The sequence below is a fragment of the Lissotriton helveticus genome, chromosome 10 (assembly GCF_964261635.1).
Source record: "Lissotriton helveticus chromosome 10, aLisHel1.1, whole genome shotgun sequence".
Classification (NCBI taxonomy): domain Eukaryota; kingdom Metazoa; phylum Chordata; class Amphibia; order Caudata; family Salamandridae; genus Lissotriton; species Lissotriton helveticus.
Window position 1 is genome coordinate 498,385,815 of NC_136071.1, and position 13,070 is coordinate 498,398,884.

Consider the following 13,070-nt stretch of genomic DNA (forward strand, 5'->3'; position numbering starts at 1 on the left):
AGGAACGCAGCCTCACGCCATTGAGGTACAAGCTGCACCGGCCTAATTCCGGCTGCCTCTGTACCTCCTGAGAGCGGGCCACAGCCACAAGGCCTTACCTCACCCCCGCCGCCTTCACACCGGACCTGAACTGGTCCTAAGGGCAACAGACCAAACAAACAACAATCAGTGGGATATTACCCAAATATCCCCTTCAAAACTCCTCCAACCAGTTAATGTAGGGGCAAGGAGACAGGCTAGCAGCAGCCAGGCAGGGAAACAGGCAGACAGGCTAACGTAGGAGGGAGGAAGTCAGTAAACTGGGATTAAAGTCATGTGCAACCGTTGCTTCCTACCACTTTCCTTTGAGCGAGGGGCTGGAGAAAAGACTTGTAACCGACTTGTAACATGTTCCTATGCTTTTATTCTGATGCTTTGTTCCAATGCTTCTCTCTCCCTTTCTTTTTGCGATATTGCAATATCTTTGGATGCACTTATGGTCAAGCGTAGGCTGAGGCTGGGGTCTGGGGATGAGGGCTGATACATTGTGGGCGAGTGAAAGCTCACCTGGCACCACAGGCCTCACCTGGACCTAGCTGGACTGCCTCCGCGCGTCGGGGCTCAACCTCAGTGCAATGGATCTAAACTGCTGCTCTGCCCACTCTCCACGCTCTTGCCCAGCTACAACCTCGCCGCCTACTGGTCGGCCCGGCTCCTTGTTCGCTCACTCCACCATGTTGGCATATTGGTTCTGCAAATAAACCTGCAGCAAATTTCTCCACTAAGAAGGTGTTGTGTGGTTTATTTATGTATGTTGATGTATGAGACCAGGTGAATGGTGCTGATATTGGCACTATGCACTGCATTGCTTGTTGTCCTGCCCTCTAGCCGATCACCCCAGCAGATCTCACCGCTGGGCCCGAGCTTAGCCCGGCTCAGCTCACGGGGGACGGGGACAGGGGTTGACCATAGAACTAAGGAACTGTGGCCCTGCCGAGTCAACACTCTATCTGCTCGTGTCACTCCTCACTCTCTCAGAGAAAATAGAACTATATAAACACAATATCTGGCTAAAATATATACTCTTAAGCAACATCGATGTGCCAGCCAAGCAACAGGAACTTGAAAAGGGCCGGCCTTGTTGGCTTGGCTTACCTTAAGGGTCTTTACACTGATGAAGAAAGAGGTGTTGCTTGTAAACCTATGGACATAAATAAAGGTTTTAATGTTAGAAATAAAACCCTATTGGTACTGAGCCCTGCCAAGTCCACTAGCAAACGTCCAATCACGTAAGGCAGTGAACAGGTGCTTGCAGATTAACCTCTCACTTTTAACTATAAAATTGCAGTGAACCTTTTCCTTGCCCAGTGTGACTCATTTGTGGAAGTTCAATGACTTTTTAAAAATGCAAAATTTTCTTCTTTTTGACTAATATTTTAAATCTAAACTCTCATGTATTTGTAAAGCTTCCTAAGGGGCAGAGCAGGATTTTTTTTTTAATAGGTTGTTGCTCAGGCAACCTGTAAGAAACAGGTAGAGCATCTGTTCGGAATCTGAAAGCACACACGACCATGACTGCCATCCAAATCAAGTAACCAGGAGCCTGATGTATAAGGAGCTTTAATGGTTGTAAACCCTCAGATTTGGCCAATCTTAGGGTTTGAGACAGCTGAAATGCTGTTTGTAATGTGCTAAACCCAATTAATGATTTGGAAAAGGCTTTACGAATAGTTAAATGGATTACATAAACAAATCGTTATTTGAAAGGGGTGTGTTAAGGGCGTCCCTTCCAAATACCAATTCCTTGAGTTATGTATTAACATTTTGCATCTGAATTCCAGCCTCAAAAATTAATTTTTTACCACCAATTCAAAATTGATTTTAAGCCATTTGCATATGGGAAGTGGTGCCCGCTATACTCCTTCCACATTGAGAATGTTGACAAAAACATTTTTAGGAGTAGCTCAGTGGTTTATGGGACCACTGCTTACTCATAAAAAAGGTTTACTTAACTTTCTTTTTTTTAACCCCTTCGGCGCTGATGACGGAACCGCTCCATCATCAGCGTCGGTTGAGCTGTGCTGATGACGGAGCGGTTCCGTCATGGCCCGCCCAGATCGATAGAACGCACATGCGCGGCGCGAATTCCGCGCCTGCGCTGAGCGTTCTATTGAGCGGGGCGGGCCGTGACGGAACCGCTCCGTCACGAGCACAGCTCAACCGACGCTGGTGACGGAGCGGTTCCGTCACCAGCATGCGGCCGCCCCAAACCGTTAGCACTGCGGCGGAATAGCCGCCGCAGTGAAGGTGTTAATCGTGTTCCACTGACTCCAGCAGCTCAACATACATGTGCTTCAAGCTAATCGTATAGGGTTGCAATTTGCGACCTTCCTTATACATAGGAGCCAATTACCAAGTTGGTCAGAAACTCTTCTGACCAAATCGGTTTTGGAATTGTTTCCGACTGAATCGGGCTCTTCTAGTCCGACCGTCTGATTAGGATGCTTCCGAACATCATTCGGTTGGACTCGTATTGACTTCAATGGAAGCCTGTGTTCCCAATGAGAACACAGGCTCCCATTGAAAAAAAAGGGGCGGTTGGGGTAAACCTTGCACCCTGTGGCAGGCTCCCCATGGTGACTGCCACACGGTGCATGGTTGGAAAGAGTGGTCTCTTGGGTACCCCCACGGACCCCAAACGGAGGCCTACGGTAGGGTGACCAACAGTCCGTACATTTCACGGACCATCCGTAATTATGGTGTCCTGTCCGTTGTCCGTCATTATTCCTTTTACAGACAAATTTTGTCCGTAATTCAGGGGATTAATTACAGCAAACTGTGCTGTTCCCCTGCGAGAAGCCCAGAGTTTAAAAGTTATTGGGGCCAGCTTGCACTTCTGTTCTGAACTCCATAGGATGCAGCAGCCCCTCCTCGACCTCACACAGGCTGTGGGCAGGCCCATTGTCATTCTGACTGAGGCTGATTATCACCTTTAGAATGACAATGGGCCGTCTGCCTTTAACATAACATGTGGCACGTGAGTGCCTTGCAGGCAAGTGACTCACTTGGAGCCCGTAGATTGCAATTATTGATACAGAGAAGCTTTCCCCATTCAGCATACAGTGGGGAACCTGCTGCCTTGTACAGTTTGCCAATGTTGTTCATTGATAGCCCTACGTAAATAAATCACAGTATCCTAAATATCACTATACCACCCACATCCGAGCAAAAAAAAAACTGTTTGCCCTAGTGCTGACAAAATACTTCTCTGCATGTTACTATTGGACCACTTTGCTTTTTCAGTTCGTATTTATTTTTTGCTAACGTATTAATAATAGCAGGAGCAGTGACTGAGCAGGAGCAGTGACCAGGCAGGAGCAGTGACCGGGCACGAGAAGTGATGGGACAGGAGAAGTGATGTGGCAGGAGTGGTGACCGGACATGAGCAGGAGCAGTGACCGGGCAGGAGCAGTGACCGGGCAGGAGCAGTTACCAGGCCGGAGCAATGACCAGCAGGAGCGGTGACCGGGCATTAGCAGGAGCAGTGAAAGGGCAGTAGCAGTGATGGGATGGGAGCAGTGACAGGGCAGGAGCAGTGACGGGGTAGGAGAAGGGATGTGGAAGGAGCGGTGACTGGGTAGGAGCAGTGACCGGGCAGGAGCAGTGACCGGGCAGGAGCAGTGAACGGGCAAGAGCAGTGAACGGGCAGAAGCAGTGCCTGGGCAGGAGCAGTGACCGGGCAGGAGAAGTGACCAGGCAGGAGAAGTGACCAGGCAGGAGAAGTGACCAGGCAGGAGCAGTGATGGGACAGGAGCAGTGATAGGGCAGGAGCAGTGACTGGGCACGAAATTGACCGGGCAGGAGAAGTGATGTGGCAAGAGCGGTGTCCTGGCAGGAGCATTGATTGGGCAAGAGCAGTGATCCGGCAAGGGCAGTGAGGGCAAGGGCAGGAGCAGTCACCGAGCAGGAGCAATGACCGGCTAGTAGCAGTCAAGAAGTGATGGGGCAGGAGGAGTGATGTGGCAAGAGTAGTGACCTGGCAGGAGCAATGACCAGGCAGGAGCAGTGACCGGGCAGGAGCAATGACCGGGCAGTAGCAGTCACCGGGCATGAGCAGTGAAAGGGCAGGAGCAGTGAAAGGTCAGGAGCAGTGACGGGACAGGAGCAGTGACCGGGCAGTAGCAGTCACCGGGCATGAGCAGTGAAAGGGCAGGAACAGTGACAGGGCAGGAGCAGTGACAGGGTAGGAGAAGTAATGTGGCAGGAGGGGTGACTGGGCTTGCGCAGGAGTGATGACCGGGCGTGAGCAGTAAACGGGCAGGAACAGTGAACGGGTAGAAGCAGTGATGGGACAGGAACAGTAAACGGGCAGAAACAGTGAATGGGTAGAAGCAGTAACTGGGCAGGAGCAGTGAACGGGCAGGAGAAGTGACTGGGCAGGAGCAGTGAACAGGCAGGAGAAGTGACTGGGCAGGAGCAGTGGTGGGACAGGAGCAGTCGACGGGCAGGTCAGTGACTGGGCAGGAGCAGTAATCAGCAGGAGCAGTGAACGGGCTAGAGAAGTGACTGGGCAGGGGCAGTGATGAGACAAGAGCAGTTGAAGCATGACATTGGAAACCATGCTTACTTCGTCAATGATAAGAAGTTTCATTTTCCTCAAGACTCTTGAAACTTCACAACAAGCATCTCCAGATAACTTGTGGTATTGTAATTTGTTATCATGCTCCACTGGCAGCATCAGTAGACGATGCAAAGTAATACCTTTAATGTTATGTGCTGCCAGTCCAGTTGGAGCGGTGACAACACAAGACAGCGATGACTCAGTCCTTTTCTGCAAATAACATGAAATTGCTTTAATGAGGAAACTTTTTCCAGTTCCTGCTTCTCCGCTCACGTACAGTCGGACAGGCTTCAACGACGTACATGAGCACTCTTTCTTCTCATGACTTAATCCATGATCAATTTGGTTGGTAACTTTGTCATATATTTTCCTCTGCTCAACGTTGAGTTGTCTTTCCAAATCTTCTAAGTTAACCGCATCCTCCTGAGCATGTGCCATGGCTCTTTCCACTTCAATCATGGCAGTGGCAGCTTCATTTTCGATAACTGGTCCTCCTAGTGGATCCTGACTCAATGAAACAGAACTCTGACTGTCCTGAGAACTGTCTCTAGCAATCTCGGCTGCAATTGTTGCTTCCTGCTCGATTTCCGCATTCAACATTTCTAGATATTTTAGGAAAAGAGGATATTCTATGGTCTCCTTGGTGGCATTGAAAGAGTCTTTGTAACAGAGGAAATCTCCAAGCAGTTCCTCTTCTGCACGCCAAGGCTTGAAAAGTTGCAAAAGTGCTAAATAGAAAAACTCTTTTCTTTCAGGAGATTCGCCACTCAATTTTCGATGGTTTACCAAGTGGCATTTTCTTTGCTTGACCAGACATCCTTCACTTCCAATTACAGCATACACTCCTTAATCAATATCTTCATTGATGTTCCTCTTGAATATGTAATTTTGTAGAACCTCATACAGACAAACATTCTCGAGGTGACTGCTTTGATTTGGATAATATGTATCCAACATGTTGGTCTTCAAAATATCGGTACTGTTTGGCTCCTTTTCCGCCAAATACTCAATTTCCCGCACAGGTTTCAGAACTCGATTACGCGTTGCAGCAAGACCAAGACTCGCCCAAATGATACTCCTAGATTTGGCATAGAGACTTGCTGAAGACAACCGGTCAGAACATTCGTAAGCTCCGATTTCTCGATGCGACAACATCTTCAGACTGAAAATGTACAACTTGTTACTGAGGCTCTTTTCATGGGAAATGTCCTCCCACATATCCTTCAATTCTGTCTTTTCTTTTTTGGTGATGTAAGATGTCACATACCGAGCCACAGCCATACAGTTATCAGCCACAAACTGTATATCCATGTTAGCATTCCACATGGACAAAATCACTGGGTTGTAGTCGTTGATGTACTTGGACTCTTCGTTCCTTTTCAAATTGTATGTATTTTTGGGTGATTTCCTCGTCACATTATGTCGCAGCGAAGACATCAAACTGTTCACTCTTCCTTTAGAAATCACCGGTCGTGGAAAGGCGAAACGACATTTTGTGTAGAACTTGTCCTTGTTTCTGAATTTACGACGACAGTACTTTCCACAACGATGGCTTTGGAAGCGTAAAACTTGTTCTCTTAGGCTTTTGTCTTCCTTTGTGTTTGGAACAGAACATGTAGAATACTGTTCTATGAAACTCATCACTAAGTCATCCGGATCTGTTCCAAATTTGGGTGCATCTTTGATCCATAGCAGCATATGTATATGAGGAGCACCTCTTGCTTGGTACTCCTTTCTCCAGAAGAAATCCAACACCTCTCCAAGAGGTGGATTTTTCTTGTTCATGATGAAAGACATCATAGCTTCAAATCTATGATTGAAGTACCTGCATACATTCACTGGATCCAAAGAGCACAGTTCTCCGGGTGTCTTGAATTCGATATTTTCAATGTTTCCATTTGCCTCTCGTAGAAATTCAAGTAAGTCTTCCCAGCCATACTCGGCACAGCTGAGAGTGAGGAACCATGTGGGAGTTCCTAAGTTCCTCAGCATACATTTTAAATCTCCATGTCGACGGTACCAGTACTCATTAGTACCACGCTGACATGCCATGAGATTAATCAGGTGAGAATCCAAAATACTGTCTTGCACATCGACTTTATCCATAAAGTCCCTTGCTGAGATATTTTGCATCTGTATACCACTTTTCAAGATGTGATTCACTGCATATGACAGTCCAGACAGATCGCTTTCAAACAGTAGATGAAACAAATAGGGAATGCATTGACGAAACCTAGGATCTTCTGCATACAATCGTAAAGTCCGGTATTCAGAAGCAGGAATTTGATCAGGTCGCTCATCATATCTTCCTCCTTGACCTGTTGGAAATAGTTGTGGGAAACACCGAGCTTCCAAACTTTCCTCCCAAACACTAATGGGACTCCCTTTGGCTTGTTTCATTTGAAACAACTCAATAGCATTCCCCATGACTTCCTTGGAATGCAAAGGATGAACACTATAATGTTCATATATTTCTTCATTTTTAGAGGCTTCTACTTTCTCAATTTGTCCAGCACACAAATCGCTGTCCTCTTCTTCACTTACTTCCTCTTCTGCAACAAATACATTCTTGTAGTACTTATTGTTTTTCTTCAAATACAATGTTGCCCTTTTGACTTTCCTAACATCCACTAAATCTTGCCAGATTTTCTTACTCTTTGTCGGAACCCCATTAACTAGGATAACCAGAGGTTCCTCTTCCACTTTCTCTTCTCCAATTGTATTAATGTTTTTCTTCAAATCTAGAGGCAAATAAACAACTCTTCCCTTTAATCCTCTCTGTAAATCTGATGGAGGCAATTTCCCTGTCTTTGGCTCCATTCGTACAATAGCCTGAAAGGGATGGACACTTTGAATCAAAATAGATTCATAAGTATTTAAATCCTTCAATTCAGAAGGAATCTCAACCAATTCCAGATTATTATGAACCGCTCTAGCAGGCATCTGGTTTTGATTTAGTTTGTTACAACTATAAGTACACACACGTTGATCCGATCCCAAATCAAAACAGTTTTCTACCATCAAGTATGTTGCGAAATCCTTCCATTCACTATTATTTTCCCTTTCACTTTTTGCATATAAATCCACTAACTTAGTCTGATTCTTATAATAAGTGCGTCGACAACACACACAAGTGAAATTAGGCCTCTCACTTGATTTCACCTGAAACGTGGCAATTTCCTTCTGAAAATTATCTGTACTGGAAACCTGTACACTCTCTTCCACATTACCTTCTTCTTCTGGGTCAATTTCAACATTCTTCTCTTTACTTGCAAAGTAACAAAACTCAATTTCTTCACAAATATTCTTCACATCTACTTCAGAACCATGCAAAAGAGCAGTGCATAATTGTTTAAGCATAATTGCTGGACTCTTAGCATAATACAACATTCTAACTAATTTCCTCACTTTATTATGATGCACTGCTAGCATCCTGAAATGATGAAAAACACTCTGGCATACTCTCCTGGAAAGACAAGCCAGTGAATGACCATGCAAACCTGTCATTTCTCTCACTCTGCAAGGATCTAATTCTTGCAACAACTTCATTTTCTGTTTTAAAGTTTTCTTATTAAATGTCCGTACAAAATCACAAAGCAAATTGATGGAATCCTGTCGCACACTGCAAATACTACTACACTTCCAGGTGTACACTGGTCCCTTAGGACGTCTTCCTAAAACCTCATTACCTAACACCTCTTCTGCCTCTGTTGACACAAGTTTTTCTTTTTCAACCGGACAACCATCTTTCACCTCATATGCTCGACCGCTGGTGTCAACTGCATGCACCAAATCATTATCCTGGAAATAACTCTCCTCATTAAAAAATGCCTCACAACTTGAGCTATGCATCCATTCTCCTGAAAAAACTTCACAAAAATTACTACGATTAACTGTTCTCTTCCATCTACTATTTGTTTTGAAATCATAAATTACCTTGTTTAGTTTCCTAATTCTATTGATTATCAAAATAAATAACTTTCGCTTAATTTCGAATGCCTGATCAATAATTTTCTCAAGGTTTCTCTTTCTCTTATAAAAAGCCACTTTCTGTTGACGTTTCTTAACATTTTTTAACAAATTGCCAATTATCCTGTTGCGGAACATTCGTCTACGAATGTCCCTAAACTGATTTTTCCTTCTACTACCATGCACAGAGTTATCTCCTGCTCTAGCAGTAACATTTTTGATTGGCCTTTCCTTTCCGTTTAAATTGGCTCTCTTTTTCTGGACTAAAACATGTTCTGCAGTGATACTTTTTTTCTGCAAATGTTTCTTAGGAATGATTTCGTTGTCTTACCCGGAGGTTTCTTGGTGACTTGACGAGTTTTTATTGTAGAGGACTGCTGCAAGCATGTAGTAAGCTGCTGTCTTTGACGTTTTGTAGCCTTTTGGCTTCTTTGCTTCGATGGCATAGTGTAGTTTTGAAATGATCTGCAGTTGAATCTGTGGTAAAATATAATAAAAAATTTTATTAACCACTATTACCAAACAGTAAATCAATAACAGTCGTCAAAAAGATAACACACTACTTGTCAATTCTACATACAATAATTTTTAGTGCATTGGCAAATTTAAAAATCACAAATAGTAGCAAAGAAATAGAATGCTTCTACATTTGACCTGTGCTCTTTTATATGTGAATCTGAACTAATTTTATTAGCATATTTCACTACTTTATTAAAGACACTTCACACAAGCTGTTTTTAAAGTTGTGTTTAATTTTAAATGAAATGGTTAACATGGTTACTTTTCATTTCCAGTAACTTTTAAAAATAACTCTTTATAGTTCCATAGGCTCGAGCAGGTCAGCTTCCCACCCTATGTCATACAATTCTGACAAATCAGCATCCTCATCATGTTCTTCATCATCCTCAGGATTTAAATCATCCAAGGGATCTACTTCCACTGATGTTTCAATGACAAGTTCAATGATAATATCGAGATCAACAGTTTGCTCATTATCACTCATGCTTGATGTTGTCGTTATCTTTAAAAAAAGAGAACAACAATGAGATGTTGCAGAGTAAGAGACAAATCTCAGAGACTATAATAGTAAAATTGTTTAACAAGAGTAACATTTTGCAGATATTATTTAACCATGTCCAGCGATGCTGAGGAGGTGAGGCCTATGTCCAAGTTTTCAGTGAACAGGACTCATCTCTTCTTAACCTTGGATAAGCCTCACCAACTCTGTGTCCCCTGCTCATACTTAAATGTAAAGGGGCAGATTTATGTTAACTGGCGCATCCCCAGGGATGCAACAGTTAACGTGCGCTGCTGCTCTGCCACCTATGATGTGCCGCATTTACAATGTGGAGCACCATTGAGCAAAAATAGCACAGATGCGTCACGCATCTGTGCCGCAAAAGCGGCACATTGCAGGAATCACGTTGTAAGCGCGACATGTCTACTACAATGCACAGAGGCAAGCCACACATTGCATGGTGCATCACTCCTTATGCCTGTTTCAAACAGGCGTAAGGATTTGATTCAGCAATGCCATAAAGCTGACTCAGTGAAATCTTCTAAATTTCACCGTGTTAGTTTTACAGGGCTTTCATACAAATGAATGCCCACCCTGCAACAAAACGCCCACATGAAACCTGACGCAGGTTTCATGTGGCACAGGACTTTACACCGTGACACATCTGCCTAGATGCATCAAGTTGTAAATATGTCTCAACATAGCGCATCTTTTGCGCCGCCGCTGCGTCACAAAAATGACGCAACAGCGGCGCAAAACAGGCACACGGCCATCATAAATCTGCCCCTAACATTTTAAATGATTGGTTCAGGATGCCGATAAGGTGTGGCCTATCCAGGGGTTTGTTTGACGTGAGGCCTACTCAGGGTTACAGATGAAATGTATGTTTGTTGAAGAGTACAGAGGAGATAATACATGTGCATGCCTACCAATGAAGTGAGTCATGTCTACTGCATTCTTTCTCCCTGGACAGGCCTAAACCTGATCTCCACAATGTGATTCGTAATGTTAGAAAACAAAGGATGATGTAATTGAAAAACGTGCAATTTTTTTTGCTCATTTCACAATCACATCACTTGTGTTTCCTTTGCTTAGGTATCTCATTGTGCAGATGTAGTCTAGCATATCAAAGAGTACGCAGAAGGTGAGCACTGTATGCAACAATTTTGACACTTACAGAAGATTCAGCTTCTCCATGCCCCTACACAGTCCTAAATGTATACAGTTTAAAGTGACGGTATTTTGTTGCAGATGAAGTGAGGCCTATCTTGCAACATGGTGCATCTTTTGCACCACTGCTGCGTCACAAAAGTGACGCAACAGCGGCGCAAAAGAGGCGCACGGCCATCATAAATCTGCCCCTAACATTTTAAATGATTGATTCAGGATGACGATAAGGTGTGGCCTATCCAGAGGTTTGTTTGAGGTGAGGCCTACTCAGGGTTGCAGATGAAATTTAGGCTTGTTGAAGAGTACAGAGGAGATAACACATGTGCAGGCCTACCAATGAAGTGAGTCATGTCCACTGCACTCTTGAACAAAGGCCAGACCTCCTCTGTCTCCCTGGACAGACCTAAACCTCATCTGCACAATGTGATTCGTAATGTTAGAAAACACAGGTGATGTAATTGAAAAACGTGCAAATATTTATGCTCAATTCACAATCACATCACCTGTGTTTCCTCAGCTTAGGTATCTCATTGTGCAGATGTAGTCTAGCATATCCAAGAGTACGTAGAAGATGAGGACTGTATGCAACAGAGCAATGTACATTACTCACAATAAAGCATTTTTTTTTTTTTAAACGATTTTCTGCTCATAATTTGAAAACACAACACAGCTCCTATGTAGAAGCACACCCTGTCAGTACTTAAATTTGCCAAGCACACATGGGTGCGTATTTACAAGGACCTTGCACCACGGGGAAATGACTTAAATTAAAATGGGGAAAATAACATCAAAGTGACTCAAAGGCCTTGTAAATATGCCCCAAGCAGCCTATGAAACTCTAGCAGTACATATCAAGAAACCTAATTGACTTCAAGAAGTGTACACGGCCATCATAAATCTGCCCCTAACATTTTAAATGATTGGTTCAGGATGCCGATAAGGTGTGGCCTATCCAGGGGTTTGTTTGACGTGAGGCCTACTCAGGGTTACAGATGAAATTTAGGCTTGTTGAAGAGTACAGAGGAGATAATACATGTGCATGCCTACCAATGAAGTGAGTCATGTCCACTGCACTCTTTAACAAAGGCCAGACCTCCTCTGTCTCCCTGGACAGGCCTAAACCTGATCTGCACAATGTGATTCGTAATGTTAGGAAACACAGGTGATGTAATTGAAAAACGTGCAATTTTTTTTGCTCATTTCACAATCACATCACTTGTGTTTCCTTTGCTTAGGTATCTCATTGTGCAGATGTAGTCTAGCATATCAAAGAGTACGCAGAAGGTGAGCACTGTATGCAACAATTTTGACACTTAGAGAAGATTCAGCTTCTCCATGCCCACTACACAGTCCTAAATGTATACAGTTTAAAGTGACGGTGACGGTATCTTGTTGCAGATGAAGTAAGGTCTATCTTGCAACATGGTGCATCTTTTGCACCACTGCTGCGTCACAAAAGTGACGCAACAGCGGCGCAAAAGAGCCGCACGGCCATCTTAAATTTGCCCCTAACATTTTAAATGATTGATTCAGGATGACGATAAGGTGTGGCCTATCCAGAGGTTTGTTTGAGGTGAGGCCTACTCAGGGTTGCAGATGAAATTTAGGCTTGTTGAAGAGTACAGAAGAGATAATACATGTGCAGGCCTACCAATGAAGTGAGTCATGTCCACTGCACTCTTGAACAAAGGCCAGACCTCCTCTGTCTCCCTGGACAGACATAAACCTCATCTGCACAATGTGATTCGTAATGTTAGAAAACACAGGTGATGTAATTGAAAAACGTGCAAATATTTATGCTCAATTCACAATCACATCACCTGTGTTTCCTCAGCTTAGGTATCTCATTGTGCAGATGTAGTCTAGCATATCCAAGAGTACGCAGAAGATGAGGACTGTATGCAACAGAGCAATGTACATTACTCACAATAAAGCATTTCTTTTTTTTTAAAAACGATTTTCTGCTCATAATTTGAAAACACAACACAGCTCCTATGTAGAAGCACACCCTGTCAGTACTTAAATTTGCCAAGCACACATGGGTGCGTATTTACAAGGACCTTGCACCACGGGGAAATGACTTAAATTAAAATGGGGAAAATAACATCAAAGTGACTCAAAGGCCTTGTAAATATGCCCCAAGCAGCCTATGAAACTCTAGCAGTACATATCAAGAAACCTAATTGACTTCAAGAAGTGTACACGGCCATCATAAATCTGCCCCTAACATTTTAAATGATTGGTTCAGGATGCCGATAAGGTGTGGCCTATCCAGGGGTTTGTTTGACGTGAGGCCTACTCAGGGTTACAGAT